The sequence below is a fragment of the Triticum aestivum genome, chromosome 3B, assembly GCF_018294505.1.
Source record: "Triticum aestivum cultivar Chinese Spring chromosome 3B, IWGSC CS RefSeq v2.1, whole genome shotgun sequence".
Classification (NCBI taxonomy): domain Eukaryota; kingdom Viridiplantae; phylum Streptophyta; class Magnoliopsida; order Poales; family Poaceae; genus Triticum; species Triticum aestivum.
The window spans coordinates 772,695,024-772,718,849 of record NC_057801.1 but is presented as its reverse complement, the minus strand read 5'-3'; positions in this window follow the sequence as shown (position 1 = coordinate 772,718,849).

Below are 23,826 nucleotides of genomic sequence, written 5' to 3'. Positions count from 1 at the left end.
GAAACATAAAACATGCAACAGACAGGAACTGGCACTGGGCACTGGATCAATATGTTAGTCCCAAAAAATAGTATAAAAAGTTGCCAAAAGTATATGAAAGTTGAAGAATATTGGCATGGAACAATCAAAAATTATAGATACGACGGAGACATATCAGCATCCCCAAGCTTAATTCCGTCTCGTCCTCGAGTAGATAAATGATAAAAAAGATAATTTTTGATGTGTAATGCTACCTAGCATAATCTTGATCATATGTCTAATCATGGCATGAATATTAAGACACGAGTGATTCAAGGCAATAGTTTATCATTTGACATAAAAACAATAATACTTCAAGCATACCAACCAAGAAATTATGTCTTATCGGAATAACATAGCCAAAGAAAGCTCATCCCTACAAAATCATATAGTCTGGCTATGCTCCATCTTCGTCACACAAAATGCTCCCATCATGCACAACCCCGATGATGAGCCGAGCAATTGGTTCATACATTTTAACGCGCTTCAGCTTTTTCAACTCTTACGCAATACATGAGGGCAAGCCATGGACATGGCACTATGGTGGTATATGGTGGTGGTTATGAGGACAAAAATGGAGAATATAGTCTCACATCAACTAGGCGTATCAACGGGCTATGGAGATGCCCGTCAATAGATATCAATGTGAGTGAGTAGGGATTGTCATGCAACGGATTCCCTAAGAGCTATAAGTGTATGAAAGCTCAAATTGGAAACTAAGTGGGTGTGCATCCAACTTGCTTGCTCATGAAGACCTCGGGCGTTTGAGGAAGCCCATCATCGGAATATACAAGCCAAGTTCTATAATGAAAATTCCCACTAGTATATGAAAAAGAAAGCATAGGAGGCTCTCTCTATGATGAACATGGTGCTACTATGAAGCACAAGTGTGGTAAAAGGATAGTAACATTGCCCCTTCTCTCTTTTTCTCTCATTTTTTCTTTTTTTTTTCTTTTTTTCTTTTTTTCGTTTTTTCGTTTTATTTTTTGGTGGGCTTCTTTGGACTCTTTTTTTTTCATTTGAGCTTCTTTAGCCTCTTTTTTTTCATAAAGTCCGGAGTCTCATCCCAACTTGTGGGGGAATCATAGTATCCTTTATCCTTTCCTCACTTGGGCAATGCTCTAATAATGATGATCATCACACTTTTATTTACTTACAACTCAAAGCTAGAACAAAATATGACTCTATATGAATGCCTCCGGCGGTGTACCGGGATATGCAATGAATCAAGAGTGACATGTATGAAAATTATGAAGGTGGCCTTTCCACAAATACGATGTCAACTACATGATCATGCAAAGAGAAATATGACAATGATGAAACGTGTCATAATAAACAGAACGGTGGAAAGTTGCATGGCAATATATCTCGGAATGGCTATGGAAATGCCATATAGGTAGGTGTGGTGGCTGTTTTGAGGAGGGTAAATAATGGGTTTATGCTACCGGCGAAAATTGCACGGTAAAATAGAGGCTAGCTAAGTGGAAGGATGAGTGTGCGTATATCCATGGACTCACATTAGTCATAAAGAACTCATATACTTATTGCAAAAATCTACTTAGCCCTCAAAGAAAAGTACTACTACACATGCCCCAAGAGGGATAGATTGGTAGGAAAAGACCATCGCTCGTCCCCGACTGCCACTCATAAGGAAGACAATGAAAAACCACCTCATGCTCCAACTTCGTTACATAACATTTCACCATACGTGCATGCTACGGGACTTGCAAACCTCAACAAAAGTATTTCTCAATTTCACAATTACCCAACTAGCACGACTCTAATATCACCACCTTTATATCGCAAAACTATTGCAAGGAATCAAACATATCATATTCAGTGATCTACAAGTCTTATGTAGGATTTTATGACTAACCATGTGAATGACCAATTCCTATCATCTCTCTAAATAGATATAAGTGAAGCAAGAGAGTTTAATTATTTCTACAAAAGATATGACCACGCTCTAACAAATATAAGTTAAGCAAAAGAGCATTCTACAAATGGCGGTTTTCTATGTGAAGAGAAACAGGCAATCCAAACTTCAAATGAAATAAGTGAAGCACATGAAGCATTCTATAAAGCCATACGCAAAAGATTTAAGTGAAGTGCAATGAGCATTCTATAAATAAACCAAGGACTATCTCATACCAGCATGGTACATAAAAGAAAAGTGAAAACTAAATGCAAAAGACACTCCAAGACTTGCACATGATGCATAAACGAAACGAATACGAAAACATACCGATACTTGTTGAAGAAAGAGGGGATGCCTTCCGGGGCATCCCCAAGCTTAGACGCTTGAGTCTCCTTGAATATTTACTTGGGGTACCTTGGGCATCCCCAAGCTTGAGCTCTTGCCTCTCTTCCTTCTCCTCATATCCAGACCTCCTCGCTTAGACACTTCATCCACACAAAACTTCAACAGAAAACTCAGTAAGATCCGTTAGTATAATAAAGCAAATCACCACTCTAAGTACTGTAGCAAACCAATTCATATTTTATTTTTGCATTATGTCTACTGTAATATAACCTTTTCATCGCTTAATCCACTGATATAAATTGATAGATTCATCAAAACAAGCAAACTATGCATCAAAAACAGAATCTGTCAAAAACAGAACAGTCTATAGCAATCTGAACATCCACCATACTTCTGGTACCCCAACAATTCTACAAAAAATAGAAAAAATAAAAACGTTGTACATCAAGACAGTTCAAAAGGAATCAGAACCAATTGACTTTCCAAGTAAAAATGTAAAATCGTGCACTACAGCCAAAGTTTCTGCCCTGCACCGTACAAACCAACAAGCATTGTAAACATCCTAAAGGCAAACCTTGGCACATTATTTTTATAATACAATGGAATTGTACAAGGGGATATATATTTGATGAAAAGTTTCTGTAATCAAGATTCACAAAGTTTCCGTGAGCATGAACAAAGTTCAAGGCTAGCTCCCACTTCAACAATGCTTGTCTCTCTCACTTTCACTTTCCTTCTTGAAAAGTTTTTTAGGTTCCCCTCTTTATTTTTTTATTTTTAAACTATATGAAAGCACACAACAGAAATAAATGACTCTCTAAAACTTCCGGGTTGTCTCCCTAGAAGCGCTTTCTTTAAAGCCATTAAGCTAGGCATATAGTGCTATATTAATGGATCCACCCAGATCCCAAGGTATATCAAAGCCAATTTTAATTAACAATGATTTGTAATTTAGTAGTGGGCACAAAGTAACATATATCATGCAACAACGAAGTCTAACTCTCTTCCTATGCATCGGCATGTCATAAAAGAAAAATTCATGCACACATAGTAAAGGCCAATGCATAGTATAAATAGTTTCTTGCAATTTTATCGTATTGGAAACATAGAGAGGTGGAGATATAGTTCCTCTCTCATAATAATTGCAAGTAGGAGCAGCAAGCACATGCATATGACATTCATCAAAATCATCATGTGCAATGGTAAAAGGCAGCCCATCAATATAATCCTTAATAAGCACAAACTTCTCCGATATAGTGTAGTCGGGAGAATTCCAAAAGATAATAGGACTATCATGCGTGGGTGCAATAGCAACAATTTCATGTTTAACATATGGAACTATAGCAAGTTCATCTCCATAAGCATAATTCATATTGGCATATTGGCCACAAGCATAGCAAGCATCATCAAAAAGGGATATTTCAAGCAAATTCAAGGGATCATAGCAATCATCATAGCAATCATCCTTCGGTAAGCACGAAGGGGAATTAAACAATGTATGAGTTGAAGAGTTACTCTCATTAGAAGGTGGGCACGGGTAGCTAATCCGCTCTTCCTCCTTTTGTTCTTCGCTCTCCTCATCATATTTTTCATTCAATGAGCCCACAGTTTCATCAATTTCTTCTTCCATAGCTTCCTGCAAAATATTAGTCTCTTCTTGGACAGCGGGGTAGGCCTCAATATATAGTTTAACATAGGCATTAGAAGCATAATTATCATACCAATATTCAAGTATGGCTAAATTTTCAGATTTGTAGAGAGTAGCATCATACTTTTCAATCAAAGAAACAATTTCATATGCACCCTTAAAAGCAACAAATTCTTCAATTTGTTGAACATCATAGTAATTATAAACACCCTTAGCATATGAAGGTACGATTCCATTATCACTAAACAAGCATTGGTAGGGAAGGTGTTTCTTAGGGTTTTCAGAACAACAACTAACATCATATAATTCACATAAAGTCCAAGCATAGCATTGCGAATGTTGAATTTGATCCCATAATAGTTTCCCTTTTTCAGATATACGGTGTCGCACATAACAAGCATGCTCATCTAAAGATTTGCCCTCAACTAAGCTAGTTGGGGTTTCAGCACGAGCATAAAGGGATCGAAGATGATCCAAGTAAAAAGCTTCAGTAGTGCAATAGATTTTGAGTGGTTCTTCAACCATTGGTGCAGTAGGTACAACTAATTTTTTTGGTATTTTGCGTTTCCTACCCATAACTAAAGATAGAAAACAACTAAGAACAGCAAATAAAAATTACTTAGTGATAAAGCAAACAAGCACACACGAGAATATTCACCCCACGCTATGACTCCCGGGCAACGGCGCCAGAAAAAGGTCTTGATAACCCACAAGTGTAGGGGATCGCAATAGTTTTTTATAAGTAAGAGTGTCGAACCCAACGAGGAGCTAAAGGTAGAATAAATATTCCCTCAAGTTCTATTGACCACCGATACAACTCTACGCATGCTTGACGTTCGCTTTACCTAGAACAAGTATGAAACTAGAAGTACTTTGTAGGTGTTGTTGGAAAGGTTTGCAAGATAATAAAGAGCACATAAATATAAACTAGGGGCTGTTTAGATAAAGAAGCAATAAACTAAATATAACGAGTGTGGAAAAGTGGTGGTAGGAGTGGTGAAATTGCCCCTAAGCAATTGACTATGTTACTAGACCGATAGCAAGTTTTATGTGGGAGAGGCATAAGCTAACATACTTTCTCTTCTTGGATCATATGCACTTATGATTGGAACTCTAGGAAGCGTCCGCAACTACTAAAGATTCATTAAGGTAAAACCCAACCATAGCAATAAAGCATCAAGTCCCCTTTTATCCCATACGCAACAATCCCCTTACTCGGGTTTAAGCTTCTGTCACTCTAGCAAACCACTATAAGAGAATCATGAACATATTGCAACACCCTACAGCGGTACTCCCTCACGCTTGCGCGACACGGAGGGCACAATAGGACAGAAACATAACCACACGCAAATTAAACCAATCATAGCAATTCATCAATCACCGGTAGGACAACGAAAATCTACTCAGACATCATAGGATGGCAACACATCATTGGATAATAATATGAAGCATAAAGCACCATTTTAAAGTAGAGGGTACAGCGGGTTGTGGGAGAGTGGACCGCTGGATATAGAAGGGGGAAGGTGATGGAGATGTTGGTGAAGATGACAGTGGTGTTGGTGAAGATCGCGGTGATGACGATGGCCCCCGGCAGCGCTCCGACGCCACCGGAAGCAAGGGGGAGAGAGGCCCACTTCTTCTTCTTCTTCCTTGACCTCCTCCCTAGATGGGAGAAGGGTTTCCCCTCTGGTCCTTGGCTCCCATGGCTTGGGAGGGGCAAGAGCCCCTCCGAGATTGGATCTATCTCTCTATTTCTGCGTTCTCTGATTCTACCCCTTCACCGTTTCCTTTATATCTGGAGATCCGTAACTCCGATTGGGGTGAACCTTTGGCCCAGATTTTTCTTGTAAAATTAGCTTTCTTGCGGCAAAAGTAGAGCCTTAACCGCCTTACGGGTGGACCACGAGAGCCCAGAGCGTGGCCAGGAGTAGGGGGCGCCCGCCTGTCTCGTGGCCACCTCGGACACTGTTTCGCGTTGATTCTTCCTCCGGAAAATCCCAAATATTCCAAAATAATTCTCTGTCCGTTTTTATCCCGTTTGCATTCCGTTTGATATTGGTTTTTTGCGAAATATAAAACATGCAACAGACAAGAACTGACACTGGGCACTGGATCAATATGTTAGTCCCAAAAAATATTATAAAAAGTTGCCAAAAGTATATGAAAGTTGAAGAATATTGGCATGGAAAAATCTAGAATTATAGATACAGATGGAGACGTATCAATCATGCATTACAGAACGAGTAAAGTGACTTGCCGGTAACGAGATTGAACGAGGTATTGGGATATCGATGATCGAATCTCGGGCAAGTAACATACCGATAGACAAAGGGAAATGTATACGGGATTGAATGAATCCTCGACATTGTGGTTCATCCGATGAGATCATCGTGGAAAATGTGGGAGCCAATATTGGTTTCCAGATCCTGCTATTGGTTATTGGCCAGAGAGGTGTCTCGGTCATGTCTGCATGGTTCCCGAACCCGTAGGGTCTACACACTTAAGGTTTGGTGATGCTAGAGTTGTTATGGGAAATAGTATGTGGTTACCGAAGATTGTTAAGAGTCCCGGATGAGATCCTGAACGTTACGAGGAACTCCAGAATGGTCCAGAGGTGAAGATGGATATATTGGACGATGGGTATTGGAGTCCGGAATTGTTCTGGGAGTACCGGGTGACGACCAGCGTGACCGGAAGGTGTTTCAGAGGCCCCTGCAAGCGTTGGGGGCCCTTATGGGCCAAGGGGAGGGGGCACACCAGCCCACTAAGTGGCTGTGCGCCCCTTGTCAGTGTCAAAACCGGCGGATCTCGGGTAGGGGGTCCCGAACTGTGCGTCTAGGCGGATGGTAACAGGAGACAAGGGACACGATCTTTTTACCCAGGTTCGGGCCCTCTCAATGGAGGTAAAACCCTACTCGTGCTTGATTAATATTGATGATATGGGTCGTACAAGAGTTGATCTACCACGAGATCAGAGAGGCTAAACCCTAGAAGCTAGCCTATGGTACGATTGTTGTTCGTCCTATAGACTAAAACTCTCCGGTTTATATAGGCACCAGAGAGGGCTAGGGTTACACAGAGTCGGTTACAATGGGAGGAGATCTACATATCGTATCTCCAAGCTTGCCTTCCATGCCAAGGAAAGTCCTATCCGGACACGGGACGAAGTCTTCAATCTTGTATCTTCATAGTCCGGGAGTATGGCCAAAGGTCATAGTCCGGCCATCCGGACACCCCCTAATCCAGGACTCCCTCAGTAGCCCCTGAACCAGGCATCAATGACGACGAGTCCGGCGCAAAAATTTGTCTTTGGCATTGCAAGGCGGGTTCCTCCTCCGAATACTTCATAGAAGTTGTTGACCACAAGGATAGTGTCTGGCTCTGCGAAATAAGTTCCACATACCACCGTAGAGAGAATAATATCTGCACAAATATAATCTGCTGACGTATTCTGTAGCGTGACGTCATGCCACAGCCAAGCCTTCATTTGAATCATTTTACTGTCCCACCCTAGCGCGTTTAGCGAGGCGGTTTCCTTGGCACGTCTTGTCAAAGCAGAGATCGTGTCCCCTTATTTCGGGATTCTCATCAATACGGGCGTGGGTAACCCAACCGTGCCATTGGTGTGGCTTCATAATTGAAAGTGAGTCCCAAACGGTCACGGGGAGGGCTCTTGGTATTCAACCCCTTTATAAAGGGACCGAGGCTCGACTCCTTTCTTTCAATCTAATCAAATCCGCCTCTTGCCTCGAGTTCCAACACCCAAAGCTTTAGATTCAGGCGCTTCGGACCTTCGATGATGTCCGGCTCCGACCTTCAAGGCTGGTGGATGCCTTCCTCCGTTATGGAAGAAGACGTGCGAAAGCTGAGAGATGCCAGGTATCTGACCGGCGAAATCTCGCATAGGCTGCCTGCTCAAGGGCAGGCTATTCCCACTACCCAGCCCGGTGAGAGTGAAACTGCCCTTAAAAGAGCTATCCTTTAAACATGAGCGGATAGTGGAAGCAAGGCTTATCAGGTGTCCGGCCCCCCTCCCTGAGACCACACCGGATCCCGTGTTAACCAGGATGCGGGAGATTGCACCTTTTGAAGAAGGCGAAGAGGGGAACAAGGAAGCTACTGCCTCCGCAAAGGAGGCTGTCAGGAAGGGAGGAATCGAGAACTCCTCTATCCAGGGAAAGAAGAGGAACACCTCTGAAAACCCGGAGGCGATCGCCTAAAAGCGGGGGAAGAAATCTCCGTCAGAGGGTCCGGCGCCGAAGAGTGCTCCGGCCGCATTGTGCCCCCAAGGGGATCAGCTCTCCAACGAGTCGTAAGTAAGGAGGGGGGTTTTAAAATGAGTGACATCCCTGTTTTTGTTCTGAGGAAGATAACCAAAATTTTACCTTGCAGTTCGGATCTCAACCCTTCTCAGCAGAGCTCATCTTCAAGGGATCTCCGTCCAGAGATGATGGAGAGCGAAACGCCTCCCCCAGCTATACCAACTTGTGAGGCTGGCGACCCCGAGGTGTCGTCTCGGAGGATTTCTCCAAATCCGGACATTGAAAAAGGTCGTCAGACTAGTCCGACACCTTTAGGTGCATGGTCGGAGGGGCTGCAGGATCTGCTCGGGCGAGCGTCTATCTCAGAAGAACACCGTGTGTTGATGAACACGGTGATTAGAAGGATTTCATCCGCGGAAAGCGGATCGTACGAGGCCGCCAGGAGTTTACTGACAGGTTTTGAGGTACGCGAAAAGATGTACCTTTTGATAGAGACACATATATGAAATGCGCCATGTATAAATAGTAGCCCCTGAGACTCTGTGTTTTGTCAAAAATGACGGTGCACAGAGGATCATAATCCCAGGTATAATATGTCGCCTTTCCTATGTAGGTGGCGAGGCGTTCGGGGGCTAGCTGGACTGATGAATCTGCCGAGCTAAAGCGGCAACTTGACGTAGCAGATACCGACATCGCGCTTGTAAATGAGCGGCTAGATGAGGCACAAGGTATGTAATGTCTCCAAAGACATCTAATAAGAGGAGCTTGACGCTCGTGCCTTATAACATATGTGCTGAATGCAGATGGTGCCACTGCCGTGGAGAACCTTCGGGCAGAACTTGCCTGAGCCAACGAGCAAGCGAGGAAGAGTGATGCGGCTGCCGTTAAAGCGGCTGAAGAGCTAAAAGCCGAATATGCTGCTCACTGCCAGAGCAAGAAAGAAATGGCCGAGATGGCTGTAAAATTGAAGGATGCTGCCGACCGTTGTAAGCTTCGTGAAGAAGAAGATAGGGTGGCACAGAAGGACCTAGAAAAGGTCACTGTCGGGGCCAAGGACACTCGCTCTGGAATGAGAGCTATGAAGGAGGAGCTACGTCAGGCCAGAGATATCACGGCTGGAAACCCTATATGCTGCGGATGAAGTTCGGGGATCCTAAGTATGCTCCGTTGGACCGGAAGTGGAGTGCGGCGAACACTTATCTGGATTTGGTGGCAAGTGCCGCGGACGCGACCGAACACTTCCGGGGTCTTGATGACCATAAATTGGAAGAACTGTTTTGGTCGCAGTTCCATAATCCAAAGCGCCCACTTTTGGTGTCCGACCATTTGGCCGCTTGGGCGGAGCTGAACAGGTTGTCCGGACTCGCTATGAGGTACGTCACGAGTCGTCTATGGCTGGAAGAGCCAGAGCCTAAGAGTTATTTTAGCTTGGTGCAGCAGTTCCTTGGTTCGGTGCCGCATGTTGATGCAATGAAGAGGTCAGCGTGCATAGAGGGTGCACAGATGGCTCTTACTCGTGTCAAGACATACTGGGCGGATATGAAGGCCAGTGTTGTTGCATCCCGGGATTCGAACGAAAGCCGAGCACCTGCCAAGCACTACTTTGAGGAAGTTCTTCAGGGCGCTCGTTTAATAGAGACACAGTGCTCGAAGGATGTTGTGTTCGAATAACATGTGCTATTGTAAAACAATATTTTGATAGGATGTAAAAGCTTTTTATACTTGTGCTTTCAAGAATTATAATGCCTCCTGTGCGGCCGTTAATGTATATGTCTATATAACCTGAAAGATGGCAGTCGTTGGCTTCAGCCCCCACACATATAATGCGGGGGTGTTTGCAAAAGGCACCTTTTCACACTTGATCCAACGTCTTGGTCCTATAAAGGAGGTGATAGCGCAGCGAACTAGGCAACCAGACTATATTGCTTTATCACTTTCACTTAGCCATAGGAGTTTGACAGTGGGGCTACTGAATAGCCCCTAGGGGCACCGCGCTCGCCCGAATTCAGGGCGCGTGTATGCCTGACCGGGAAATGGCCCTTCGTTAATGCGGAGGAATCCTAAAGATTCCGGCAAGTCATCGAGTGGTTGACCAGTCTCTCGCTAGATCATGACAGTCAATTTTCGGCTTTCTCTACTGAGGTGCTCGCCTGGCCGAACTGGGGCACAATCGCAGTAGTTCTCCTGGTGCCGCCTTAGCCGATAGAGCGGAACATAAGGCAGCAAAACACAAGAGCCGGGCAAACCCAACTTTTGACCAAAGACATGATTCGGAGCTGATGCATATAAGGCCAAACTCGCGACGCCGAACACTCCCTAAGGTATTTGGTCTTTATGAAGACGGGCCGAACAAAATCCCTTGATAAAAAAGCCCCTGGTGTCCAGGTACGTGCAAAATTCTGGCGTGGCCACATGCCAAGACGCCAGCCTCCTCCTTGGTTATAGCAAAAACTGGGGGATGTTATCAACAAGAGACAGTAAAAAAGGTTTACGCAGGGTCTTAATCTGAAAAGAATCCTTGAAACGGGTCCCTACTGCACGTCTGCGCCTGTCTCCGTTGTGCCGTATCCTGGGCGGGTGTAGCACGGTGTTCGTCTGCAAAAGGGAGGAACTTAGTGGAAAACAATCGTGCGAGAAATCGATGTTTAAAATAAACAAAGTATAATACAAAAAATGAGGAGAATTGAGCTTCATTGTCTCCTGGTGTAAACGCGCGGAGCCCCTTGTACAGGGTTATGTGGCTATTAAGCCTTTGTATGTTTGCGCCGAACTCATCGAGCTGTGTCCGGGGTCTTTAACGACCTGTTTAGGTGCTCTAACTAGTAGAGCTGGGTTAGTGCACGGCTGTCGAGGCAGCCGCAGCATCGTCCACGCTCGGGTGACACTTGATGTTTCCCATTAATGAGATGATGCCTCGTGGACCGGGCATTTTGAGTGTAAGGGATGCATAATGCGGTATTGCATTAAAGCAGGCGAAAGCTTCACGTCCCAATAGTGCTTCATAGCGACTTATGAATGGGGCGATGTGGAAGGTTAGCTTTTTGCTTCGGAAGTTGTCGGGGGAGCCAAACATAACTTCTAACGAGAGGGAACCCGTGCAATGGGTATCTGTGCCTGGCGTGACCCCTTGAAAGGAAGTGTTGCATTGGTTAATTATTGCTGGGTTTATCCCCATTTTGCGGATTGTGTGCTGATATAGCAGGTTTAGGTCACTACCGCCATCCATTAGGACTTGTGTAAAGTGGAGTCCGTCAATTATCGGATCTAAGACCAAGGCAGTCCAGCCTGCGTTCCGGATACCTCGAGAGTAATCCTGATGGCCGAAGGTGATTGGTTGTAACAACCAGTGGCGGGACTCCTCTGGGACAGGCCGTGTGGTGCGTATCTCCGTAGGCGCCACTCTGCTTTTCCCTTTTGTCGCATGAAGTGAATTTACTGTTTTGACTTCTTGTGGGAACTTCTTTTGTTCTCCGGTGTTCTGCTTGTGAGGTTCGTCGTTGTCCTCGCTTGGTATGTCGAGCCCCTTGTGTTCGGCGTTGAGTCTGCCAGATTGTTTGAAGACCCAACAATCTCGGTGGGTGTGGTTTGGAGGCCTCCCGGGAGTACTGTGGATTTGGCATATTTTATCCAAGATTTTGTTGAGGTTAGATAGCTCGTCCCTATTATCCATGGGGGCGGCCTTTTCTGATTCTGCCGAGAGCTTTTGAATCCGGCGTTGACTGCCGTGCTCTTCGGGCTGTTATCCTTGATCCGACGACGTTCTTTGTTATGATGCGGTTTTTCGTTTCCATCTCTGACTTCGGATGTACTTGGGTCGCTGGTGCTGCTTCTTGCCAACCAGCTATCCTCTCCTATGCAAAAGCGGGTCATGAGGCTTGTTAATGCGGCCATTGATCTTCGCTTTTCTTGGCCGAGGTGTCTGGCGAGCCATTCGTCTCGAATGCTATGCTTTAAAGCTGCTAGGGCGTCGGCGTCCAGATAGTCGACTATTTGATTCTTTTTAGTAAGGAATCTGTTCCAGAGTTTCCGAGCTGACTCTCCGGGTTGTTGAGTTATATGACTTAGATCGTCTGCATCCGGAGGTCGGACATAGGTCCCTTGGAAATTTGCCCGAAAAGCATCCTCGAGCTCCTCCCAACTTCCAATGGTGTTTTCAGGAAGGCTTTTAAGCCAATGTTGGGCTGGCCCTTTGAGCTTGAGGGGTAAGTATTTTATGGCGTGGAGGTCATCTCCTCTAGCCATGTGTATGTGGAGGATATAATCCTCAATCCAGACCCTAGGGTCTGTTGTTCTGTCGTATGCCTCTATGTTTACGGGCTTGAATCCCGCTGGAAATTCATGGTCCAGCACCTCGTTGGTGAAACATAGGGGATGCGCGGCGCCCTTGTATTTCGGTGTGCCGTGATGTTCGGATATTTGTTGCGTTGCATTGCTGAAGAGAGCCTGCTTTCTTGGCCCATAGATAGATCTGGGTGGGCCATCTTTTTGATTTGAATCCTTGTGTGGATCGCATGCCGGATTATGTGCGGCGCCCTTTGCCGGCCGATGTCGGTCATTGGGTCGTCTATCCGACCTGGTGGCTTCCTTGTTTTTTGGCCGTGTGGGCTCTAAGGCCTCTTCATCAAATTTTAGTAGTAATTTTCATTGCGGATAGCTCTTTGTGTGGGGAATGTCGCCGTACTTGTGTGTGGTGTTGAGTACTCTGTCCCATCTGATTTTGAGTGCCTCTTCCGCTGTTCTGAGCTTCTGCGTCTGCTTTTTCAGGCTATGTGCCGTGGCGACGAGCCTTTGGTGGAGGTTATTCTTCTCCAGTAATTTGTCCGGCGTGAGGTCGTCCGGACTATTATTTTCGCCGGGGACGGGATGTTTGGTTTGTTCATCCAAGTTGCCCTGTTCGGACAGCTGCTCGATGGTATGTTCGTCGTCCGCCTGTTCATCCTGCTCTATGGCTAGATCTCTGTCGAGGTGGGGTTTGGTGCGGCGTTTCCGCCACTGCTTTGATTGCTTTTCGAGGGAATGATCCCTCGTTGCGCCCTTTTGATCCTCGTCTTTGTTTCTTTTAGTTGTGTCCACCATGTATACATTGTGAGGTGAGGTGGTAGTCCAGTGCCCTATAGGCGCTGGTTCTTGGTCATCTCCTTCATCGGTGTCCATACCGTCGATGTCTTCGGAGTTGAAGTCGAGCATGTCGGTTAAATTGTCGACAGTGGCTACGAAGTGGGTGGTGGGTGGGTTTCGAATTTCTTCGTCGTCCGCATCCCAACCTTGCTGACCATAGTCCGGCCAGGGCTCCCCTGATAAAGAGAGAGACTTTGGTGAATTCTGGATGTCGCCAAAGGGCGAGTGCTGAAAGATGTCCACCGCGGTGAAGTCCATGATCGGAGCCCAATCGGGTTCGATCGGAAGGGGTGCGGAAGATTCGGAGTTCAGAAAGGAGTCCGGCACCTTGGAGTCACAAGCTTCACAAAGGACAAGGCTGGTATTTGGCTCGATCGCCGTAGAGATTGCAGCCCCCGAGGCAGCGTCCAACCATCCGTCCCCGGTTGGCGCGGTCGGCTCCGAGCTAGGGGTCGGAGCGGACACCTGAGCGGTGCTCTGAGCATTGTCCGGCGGCAGAGCTAGATCATGCCCATCGTGACAGTGCGGTGCGCTCGGCCGTGGCTCGAATCCGTCGAAGATCAAGTCCCCGTGGATATCAGCCGTGTAGTTCAAATTTCCAAATCTGACCTGATGGCCAGGGGTGTAGCTTTCGATCTGCTCCCATTGGCCAAGCGAATTGGCCCGCAGTGCGAAGCCGCCGAACACGAAGATCTGTCCGGGGAGAAAAGTCTCACCCTGGACCACGTCGTGGTTGATGATCAAAGAAGCCATCGGGCCTAAAGGTGACGACACAGAGGAACTCTCAATGAAAGCACCAATGTCGGTGTCAAAACCGACAGATCTCGGGTAGGGGGTCCCGAACTGTGCGTCTAGGCGGATGGTAACAGGAGACAAGGGACATGATGTTTTTACCCAGGTTCGGGCCCTCTCGATGGAGGTAAAACCCTACTCCTGCTTGATTAGTATTGATGATATGGGTAGTACAAGAGTTGATCTACCACGAGATCAGAGATGCTAAACCCTAGAAGCTAGCCTATGGTATGATTGTTGTTCGTCCTACAGACTAAAACTCTCCGGTTTATATAGGCACCGGAGAGGGCTAGGGTTACACAGAGTCGGTTACAATGGGAGGAGATCTACATATCGTATCGCCAAGCTTTCCTTCCACGCCAAGGAAAGTCCTATCCGGACACGGGATGAAGTCTTCAATCTTGTATCTTCATAGTCCGGGAGTCCGGCCAAAGGTCATAGTCCGGCCATCCGGACACCCCCTGTCGGTGTCAATACCGGCGGATCTCGGGTAGGGGGTCCCGAACTGTGCGTCTAGGCGGACGGTAACAGGAGACAAGGGACACGATGTTTTTACCCAGGTTTGGGCCCTCACGGTGGAGGTAAAACCCTACTCCTGCTTGATTAATATTGATGATATGGGTAGTACAAGAGTAGATCTACCACGAGATCAGAGAGGCTAAACCCTAGAAGCTAGCCTATGGTATGATTGTTGTTCGTCCTATGGACTAAAACTCTCCGGTTTATATAGACACCGGAGAGGGCTAGGGTTACACAGAGTCGGTTACAATGGGAGGAGATCTTCATATCGTATTGCCAAGCTTGCCTTCCACGCCAAGGAAGGTCCCATCCGGACACGGGACGGAGTCTTCAATCTTGTATCTTCATAGTCTGGGAGTCCGGCAAAAGGTCATAGTCCGGCCATCCGGACACCCCCTAATCCAGGACTCCCTCAGTAGCCCCTGAACCAGGCTTCAATGACGACGAGTCCGGCGCGCAAGTTGTGTTCGGCATTGCAAGGCGGGTTCCTCCTCCGAATATTCCATAGAATATGTTGAACACCAGGGTAGTGTCCAACTCTGCAAAATAAGTCCCACGCTCCACCGTAGAGAGAATAATATGTGCACCAATCGGATCTGCTGACGTATTCCATAGCATGACGTCACGGCCAAGACTTCATTCGAATCGTTTTTCTGTTCCACCTCAGCGCGTTTAGCGAGGCGGTTTCCCTGGCACGTCTTGTCAAAACAGAGATCGTGTCCCCTTATTCCGGGATTCTCATCTATACGGGCGTGGGTAACCCAACTGTGCCTTTGGTATGACTCCCTACTCGAAAGCGAGTCTCAAACGGTTACGGGGAGGGCTCTTGGTATTCACCTCCTTTATAAAGGAACCATGTCCCGGCTCTCTTCTTCTCAAACCAATCAAATCCGCCCCTCGCTTCAAGTTCCAACACCCAAAGCTCTAGTTTTAGGCGCTTCGGACTTTTGACGATGTACGGCTCTGACCTTCAAGGCTGGTGGATGCCTTCCGCCATTACGGAAGAAGATGTGCGAAAGCTGAGAGATGCCAGGTATCTAACCGGCGAAATCTCGCATAGACTGCCTGCTCAAGGGCAAGCTATTCCTGCTCCCCAGCCCGGTGAAAGCGTGGTGTTCGCATCTCACTTCCTTCGGGGGCTAGGCTTCCCGATCGATCCCTTCGTGAGGGGGCTTATGTTTTACTACGGGCTGGAGTTCCACGACCTAGCTCCGGAGTCCATCCTCCAGATCTCATCATTCATTGTCTTGTGCGAGGCCTTCCTCCATATAACTCCTCACTTTGGATTGTGGCTAAAAACCTTCAAAGTGGAACCGAAAATGATCGAGGGTCAGAACACTGAGTGCGGAGGAGCTACAATAAGCAAGATGGACGACAGAACATGGCCCGAAGGCTCTTTTCAAGAGGATCTCGACTTATGGCAACGGGACTGGTTTTACATCACAGCCCCCAGGGGCACCACATGGGTGGCACCACCTACTTTTCGCTCGGGTCCCCCACCACGGCTGGCGTCATGGTTTAATGAAGGACTTATCTGGGGGCCGCCCAAAGACGTGCCCTTGCTGCAGGGCCGTATTCGAGATCTTCTAGAAAGAGATATCAATTTGACCATAGTGGCGCAAGTCATGGTGATTCGCCGCACACTGCCCTGCAAACGTCAACCTCTCCGCCTGTGGGAGTTTAATCCGGAGGGACCATGAGTCCTACAACATTTCATGGGAATGACACCCGTGGAGATGTACAAATTGTTCTTCGGATCACAAGCAAGGTGTCCGGATTTGTCCGAGGACGCAGGTCTGAGCTGCAATCGCCCGGATGCTAAAGTAAGTAGCCCCATATTTGGACACACCATCAATATTTTTATCAAAATTACCCTTCAGCAGAGTTGTCCTTTGAACAAGAGTGGATAGCGAAGGCAAAGCTTATCAGGTGTCCAGCCCCCCTGCCCGAGACCGTGCCGAATCCCATGCTGACCAGGATGCTGGAGGTCGCGCTTTCGGCGGAACGCGAAGGGGTAACCAAGGAGCTACCGCCTCCGCGAAGGAGGCTGTTAGGAAGGGAAGAGTCGAAAATTCCCCCAACCAGGGAAAGACTGCCTTTGAAGACCCGGAGGTGATAACCTCAAAACGAGGGACGGAATCTTCGCCAGAGGGTTCGGCACCGGAGAACGCCCCGGCCGAATCGCCCCCTAAAGGGGACCCACTCTCCCCCGAGACGTAAGTGAAGGAAGGGGTTCCATAATGAATCACACTCCTGTTTTATTCCTGAGGAAAATAACCCAAACATTATCTTGCAGTTCGGATCTCAACCCTTCTCAGCAGAGCTCATATTCAGGGGATCTTCGTCCAGAGATGATAGAGAGCAAAACGCCTCCCCTTGTTGCACCGTCTCACGAGGCTGGCGACCCCGAGGTATCGTCCCGGAGGGTTTTTCCAAGTCCGGACCCTAGAAAAGGTCGTCAGGCTAGTCCGGCACCCTCTGGCGCGCCGTCGGAGGGGCTGAAGGATCTGCTTGGTAGGGCATCCATCTTAGAAGAACACCGTATGTTGATGAGTACGGTGATTGGAAGGATTTCATCCGCGGAAAGCGGATTGTACAAGGATGCCAGGAGTTTACTAATAGGCTTTGAGGTACGTAAAAAGCTGTACCTTTTGGTAGAGCCGCATATTAAATGTTCCCTATATGAATAGTAGCCCCTGAGACTCTGTGTGTCGTCACGAGTGACGGCGCACAGAGGATCATAACCCCATGTATAATATGTCGCCTATTCCATGAAGGTGGCGAGGTGTTCGGTGGCTAGCCGGACTGATGAATCTGCCGAACTGAAGCGGCAACTTGACATAGCATATGCCGACATCGCGCTTGTAAATAAGCGGCTAGATGAGGCTCAAGGTATGTTCCAAAGACACCCGGTAATAGGAGCTCGATTCTCGGGCCTTATATATATGTGCTTGATGTAGATGGTGCTGCTGCCGTGGAGAACCTTCGGGCGGAACTTGCCCGAGCCAAGGAGCAAGCAAGGAAAAGTGATGCGGCTGCCGTTAAAGCGGCTGAAGAGCTAAAAGCCGAACAGGCTGCTCACTGCCAGAGCAAGAAGGTAATAGCCGAGATGGCCATAACATTGAAGGATGCTACCAACCGCTGTAAATTTCTTGAACGAGAAGATAGGGCGGCTCAGAAGGACCTTGAGAAGATCACTGCCGAAGCCAAGGATACTCGCTCTGCAATGAGAGCGATGAAGGAGGAGCTGCGTCAGGCCGGAGATATCACGGCTGGAAAGCCTTATATGCTGCGGATGAAGTTCGGAGACCCCAAGTATGCTCCATTAGACCGGCAGTGGAGTGCGGGAAACACTTTTCTGGATTTGGCAGCAAGTGCGGCGGACGCGACCGAACACTTCCGCAGCCTAGGTGACCATGGATTGGAAGAGCTTTTTTGGTCGCAGTTCCACAATCCAGAACGCCCACTGTAAGTATCTGACCGTTTGGCCGCCTGGGCGGAGCTGAACAGGTTATCCGGACTCGCCATGAGGTATGTTGCGAGTTGTCCGTGGCCGGAGAAGCCGGAGCCGAAGAGTTATTTTGGCTTGGTGTAGCAGTTCCTTGGTTCGGTGCCGCATGCTGATGCAATGAAGAGGTCGGCGTGCATAGAGGGCGGACAGATGGCTCTTGCCCATGTCAAAACATACTGGGCAGATATGAAGGCCAGTATTGTTGCGTCCCGGGATTCAGACGAAAGCCGAGTACCTGCCAAGCACTATTTTGAGGAAGTTCTTCCTGGCGCTCGTATAATAGAGTCGCAGTGCTCGAAGGATGTTGTGTTCGAATAGCTTATACTATTTGTAAACCGATTTTTTTTATGAAAAAAGCTTTTTATACTTGTGCTTGCAAGAATCATGATGCCTCCTGTGCGGCCGTTTAATGTATATGTTTGTATATAACCTGAAAGATGGCAGTCGTTGGCTTCAGCCCCCACGCATAGAATGCGGGGGTGTTCGCAAAAAGGCGCCTTTTCACACTTAATCGAACGTCTTGGTCCTACAAAGGAGGTGGTGGCGCAGCGAACTAGGCAACTGGACTATAATGCTTTATCACTTTCACTTAGCCATAGGAGTTTGACAGTGGGGCTACTGAATAGCCCCTGGGGGCACCGCGCTCGCCCGAATTCGGGGCACGAGTGTGCCTGACCGGGAAGCGGCCCTTCGTTAATGCGGGGGAATCCTAAATATTCTGAAAGTCATCGAGTGGTTGACCAGTGTCTCGCTATATCATGACAGTCAGTTTTCGGCTTTCTCTACTAAGGTGCTCACCTGGCCGAACCGGGGCACAATCGCAGTAATTCTCCTGGTACCGCTTAGCCGATATAACGGAACGTAAGGCAGCAAAACACAGGAGCCGGGCAAACCCAACATTTGACCAAAGACATGATTCGGAGCTGATGCATATAGGGCCAAACTCGCAACGCCGAACACTCCTTAAGGTATTCGGTCTTTATGAGGACGGGCCGAAATAGAGCCCTTGGTAAAAAAGCCCCTGGTGTCCAGGTACGCGCAAAAATTCTGGCATGGCCACATGCCAAGACGCCAGCCTCCTCCTCGGTTATAGAGAAAACCAGGGGATGTTATCAACAAGAGACAGTAAAAAAGGTTTACGCAGGGTCTTAATCTGAAAAGAATCCTTGAAACGGGTCCCCGCTGCATGTCTGCGCCTGTGTATCCGTTGTGCCGTATCCTAGACGGGCGTAGCACGATGTTCGTCTGCGAAAGAGTGGAACTTAGTAAAAAATAAGCGTGCTAGAAATCTATATTAAAATAAACAAAATATAGTTGGAGCAAGAGTTGAGCCGTATTGTCTCTGGGCGTGAGCACACGGAGCCCCTTGTACGGGGTTATGCGGCTATTAAGCATGTTTACACCGGACTCGTTAAGCCGTGTCCAGGATAGTAGGGCTGGATTTGTGGGCGGTTGTCCAGGCGGCCGCACCTTTGCCCGTACTTTGGGGGTCAATTTATGTTCCCCTGTAATGAAATGATGTCCTTTGGGCCGGGCATTTTGAGGGTAAGGGATGCGTAATGCGGTATTGCGTTAATGCGGGCGAAAGCTTCACGTCCCAGTAGCGCTTGATAGCGACTTACGAATGGGGCGATGTGGAATGTTAGCTTTTCGCTTCGGAAGTTGTCAGGTGATCCGAACGTGACTTCTAACGCAAGGGAATCCATACTTGGGATATCCGGGCCTGGCGTGACTCCTTGAAAGGAAGTGTTGCCAAGGTGGATTATAGCTGGGTTTACCCCGAGTTTGCGGACTGTGTCCTGATATAACAGGTTCAAGTCGCTGCCGCCGTCCATAAGGGCGTTTGTAAATTGGAGTCCGTTAATAATTGGATTTACGACCAAGGCAGTCCAGCCTGCGTTCCGGTCTCCTTTGGAGTAATCCTGATGATCGAAGGTGATTGGTTGTAACAACCAGTGGCGTTGCTCCTATGGGGCTGGCCGTACGGCACGTGTCTTTGTAGGTGCCGTTCTGCTCTTCCCTTTTGTCACATGAAGTAGATTTACTGTCTTGACTTCTTGTGGGAACTTCTTTTGTTCTCCGGTGTTCTGCTTGTGGGGTGCATCGTCATATTTGCTTGGTGTGTCGAGCCCCTTGTGTTCGGCATTGAGTTTGCCGGACTGCTTAAAGACCCAACAATCTATGTGGGTATGGTTTGCAGGTATCCCAGGAGTGCTGTGGATTTGACATGTTTTGTCCAAGATTTTGTTGAGGTTGGATAGCTCGTCCCTATCGTCTTTGGGGGGCGGCTTTTTCTGATTTTGCCGAGAGCTTTTGAATCCGGTGTTTACTGCCGTGCTCATCGGGCTGTTGTCCTTGATCCGGCGCGGTTCTTTGTTACGGCGCGGCTTCCCGTTCCCATCCCTGGGTTCGGACGTATTCGGGTCGCTGGTGCTGCTTCTTGCCAATTAACTATCCTCTCCTGCACAAAAGCAGGTCATGAGGCTTGTTAACGCAACCATTGTTCGTGGTTTTTCTTGGCCGAGGTGTCTGGCGAGCCATTCATCTCGGACACTATGTTTGAAAGCGGCTAGGGCCTCTGCGTCCGGACAGTCGACTATCTGATTCTTTTTGATAAGGAATCTGTTCCAGAGCTTCCGGGCTGACTCTCTGGGCTGCTGAGTTATGTGACTCGGATCATCCGCATTCGGGGATCGGACATAGGTCCCTTGAAAATTTGCCCGGAAAGCATCCTCAAGAACTTCCCAACTTCCCATGGTATTTTCGGGAAGGCTTTTAAGCCAATGCTGGGCTGGCCCTTTGAGCTTAAGGGGTAAGTATTTTATGGCGTGGAGGTCATCTCCTCTGGCCATGTGTATGTGGAGCATGTAGTCCTCGATCCAGACTCCACGGTCTGTTGTTCCGTCGTATGCTTCTATGTTCACGGGCTTTAATCCCGCTGGAAATTCATGGTCCAGCACCTCATCGGTAAAACATAGGGGGTGTGCGGCGCCCCTGTATTTAGGCGTGCCGCGATGTTCGGGTGTTTTTTGCATTGCATCGCTCACTGGAGCTTGCTTTCTTGGCCTATAGATGGATCTGGTTGGGCCAGTTTTTTGATGCGAATTCTTGGACGGATTGCGCGCCGTATTGAGTGCAGCGTCCTTTGATGCGTGAGATTGATCGTAGAGTCGTCTATCCGACCTTGTGGCTTTCTTATTTTTTGACTGTGGGGGCTTTATGGCCTCTTCATCAAATTCCGGTAGTAGTTTCCGCTTCGGATAGCTCTTTGTGTGACGACTGTTGCCGTACTTGTGTGCGGTATTGAGTACTTTGTCCCATCTGATCCTGAGTGCATCTTCTGTTGTTTTGAGCCTCCGCTTCTATTTTTTCAGGCTACGTGCAGTGGCAACGAGCCTTTGGTGGAGGTTCTGATGTTCCAGCAATTTGTCCGGCGTGAGGTCGTCTGGGCTATTATCTTTCCCGGGGATTCGTTGTTCGGATTGTCCACCTTGTTTGGACGGATGATCGATGGCATGTTCGTCTTCCGTTGATTCACCCTGCTCTATGGCTGGGTCTTTATCGAGGTGGGGCTTGGCCTTGCGCTTACGCCGCCGCTTTGTTTGTTTTTCGAGGGAGCGATCCCTGGCCGCATCCTTTTGATCCTTGTTGTTGTTTCTGTTAGGTGTGTCCACCATGTATACATCGTAAAATGAGGTGGCTTTCCGGCGCCCTATAGGTGCTGGTTCCTGTTCGTCTCCTTTATCGGCGTCCATACCGTTGATGTCTTCGGAGTCGAAATCGAGCATGTCGGTTAGATCGTCGACAGAGGCTACCAAGTGGGTGGTGGGTGGGTTTCGAATTTCTTCGTCGTCCGCATCCCAACCATGCCGACCGTAGTCCGGTTGGGGTTCTCTCGAAAAAGAGAGAGACTTTAGTGAATTTAGAATATCGCCAAAGGGCGAGTGCTGAAGGACGTCCGACGCGGTGAACTCCGTGACCAGAGAACAATCGGCCTCGATCGGAAGAGGTGCGGGATATACGGAGTCCGAAGCGGAGTCCGGCACCTTGGAGTCACGGGCCCTGCGAAGGACTAGGCTGGTATCCGGCTCTATCGTCGTAGAGGTTGCAGCTTCCGGGGCGGCGTACAACTATCCGTCCTTGACAGGCGCAGTGGGCTCCAAGCTAATGGTCGAAGCAGACACCTGAGCGACGCTCTGAGCGTTATCCGGCGGCAGAGCTAAATCATGCCCATCGTGATAGTGCGGCGCGCCCGGTCGTGGCTCGAATCCGTCGAAGATCAAGTCCTCGCGGATGTTGGCCATGTAGTTTAAGCTTCCAAACCTGACCTGATGGCCAGGGCCGTAGCTTTCGATCTGCTCCAGATGGCCAAACGAGTTGGCCCGCAGTGTGAAGCCGCCGAATACGAAGATCTGCCCGGGGAGAAGAGTCTCATCCTCGACCGCATCGTGATTGACGAGCGAAGAAGCCATCGGGCCTAAAGGCGACAACACAGAGGAACTCTCAATGAAAGCACCAATGTCGGTGTCAAAACCGGTGGATCTCGGGTAGGGGGTCCCGAACTGTGCGTTTAGGCGGATGGTAACAGGAGACAAGGGACACGATGTTTTTACCCAGGTTCGGGCCCTCATGGTGGAGGTAAAACCCTACTCCTGCTTGATTAATATTGATGATATGGGTAGTACAAGAGTAGATCCACCACGTGATCAGAGAGGCTAAACCCTAGAAGCTAGCCTATGGTATGATTGTTGTTCGTCCTATGGACTAAAACTCTCCGGTTTATATAGACACCGGAGAGGGCTAGGGTTACACATAGTCGGTTACAATGGGAGGAGATCTTCATATCGTATCGCCAAGCTTGCCTTCCACGCCAAGGAAGGTCCCATCCGGACAGGGGACGGAGTCCTCAATCTTGTATCTTCATAGTCCGGGAGTCCCGCCAAAGGTCATAGTCCGTCCATCCGGACACCCCCTAATCCAGGACTCCATGACCCCCTAATCCAGGACTGCCTCACCCCTTCTAACCCCTCTCACGTAACCTGGAGAGGTGGGGGCGCCTCCCCTAGGGCAGCCGCCCCTCCCGGCTTGGGGGGCAAGTTTCCTAGGGGTGGGGGCACCCAAACCCATCTAGGGTTTCCCCTGTGGCCGCCACCCCTCCCCTAGGGAACCCTAGGGCGCCTCCTCCACCCCCTTCCCCCTATATATAGTGAGGGAGAGAGAGTGCAGCGACACCCCCTTCCCTGATGCAGCCCCTCCCTCCTCCAACTCTTGCTCCTCCTCCGTAGTGCTTGGCGAAGCCCTGCAGGAATACCACAAGCTCCACCACCATGCCATCGTGCGGCCAGAGCTCTCCCTCAACTTCTCCTCTCCCCTCGCTGTATCAAGAAGGAGGAGACGTCCCCAGGCTATACGTGTGTTGAACGCAGAGGCTCCATCCGTTCGGTGTTAGATCGGATCTTCCGCGATTTGAATCGCCGCGAGTACGACTCCCTCATCCGCATTCTTGTAACGCTTCCGCTTAGTGATCTTCAAGGGTATGAAGATACACTCATCCTCTCCCTCTCTTGTTGCTAGAATCTCCATAGATTGATCTTGGTGATGCATAGAAAATTTTGAATTATTGCTACGTTCCCCAACAGTGGCATCATGAGCTAGGTTTATTGCGTAGATTCTATGCACGAGTAGAACACAAGTA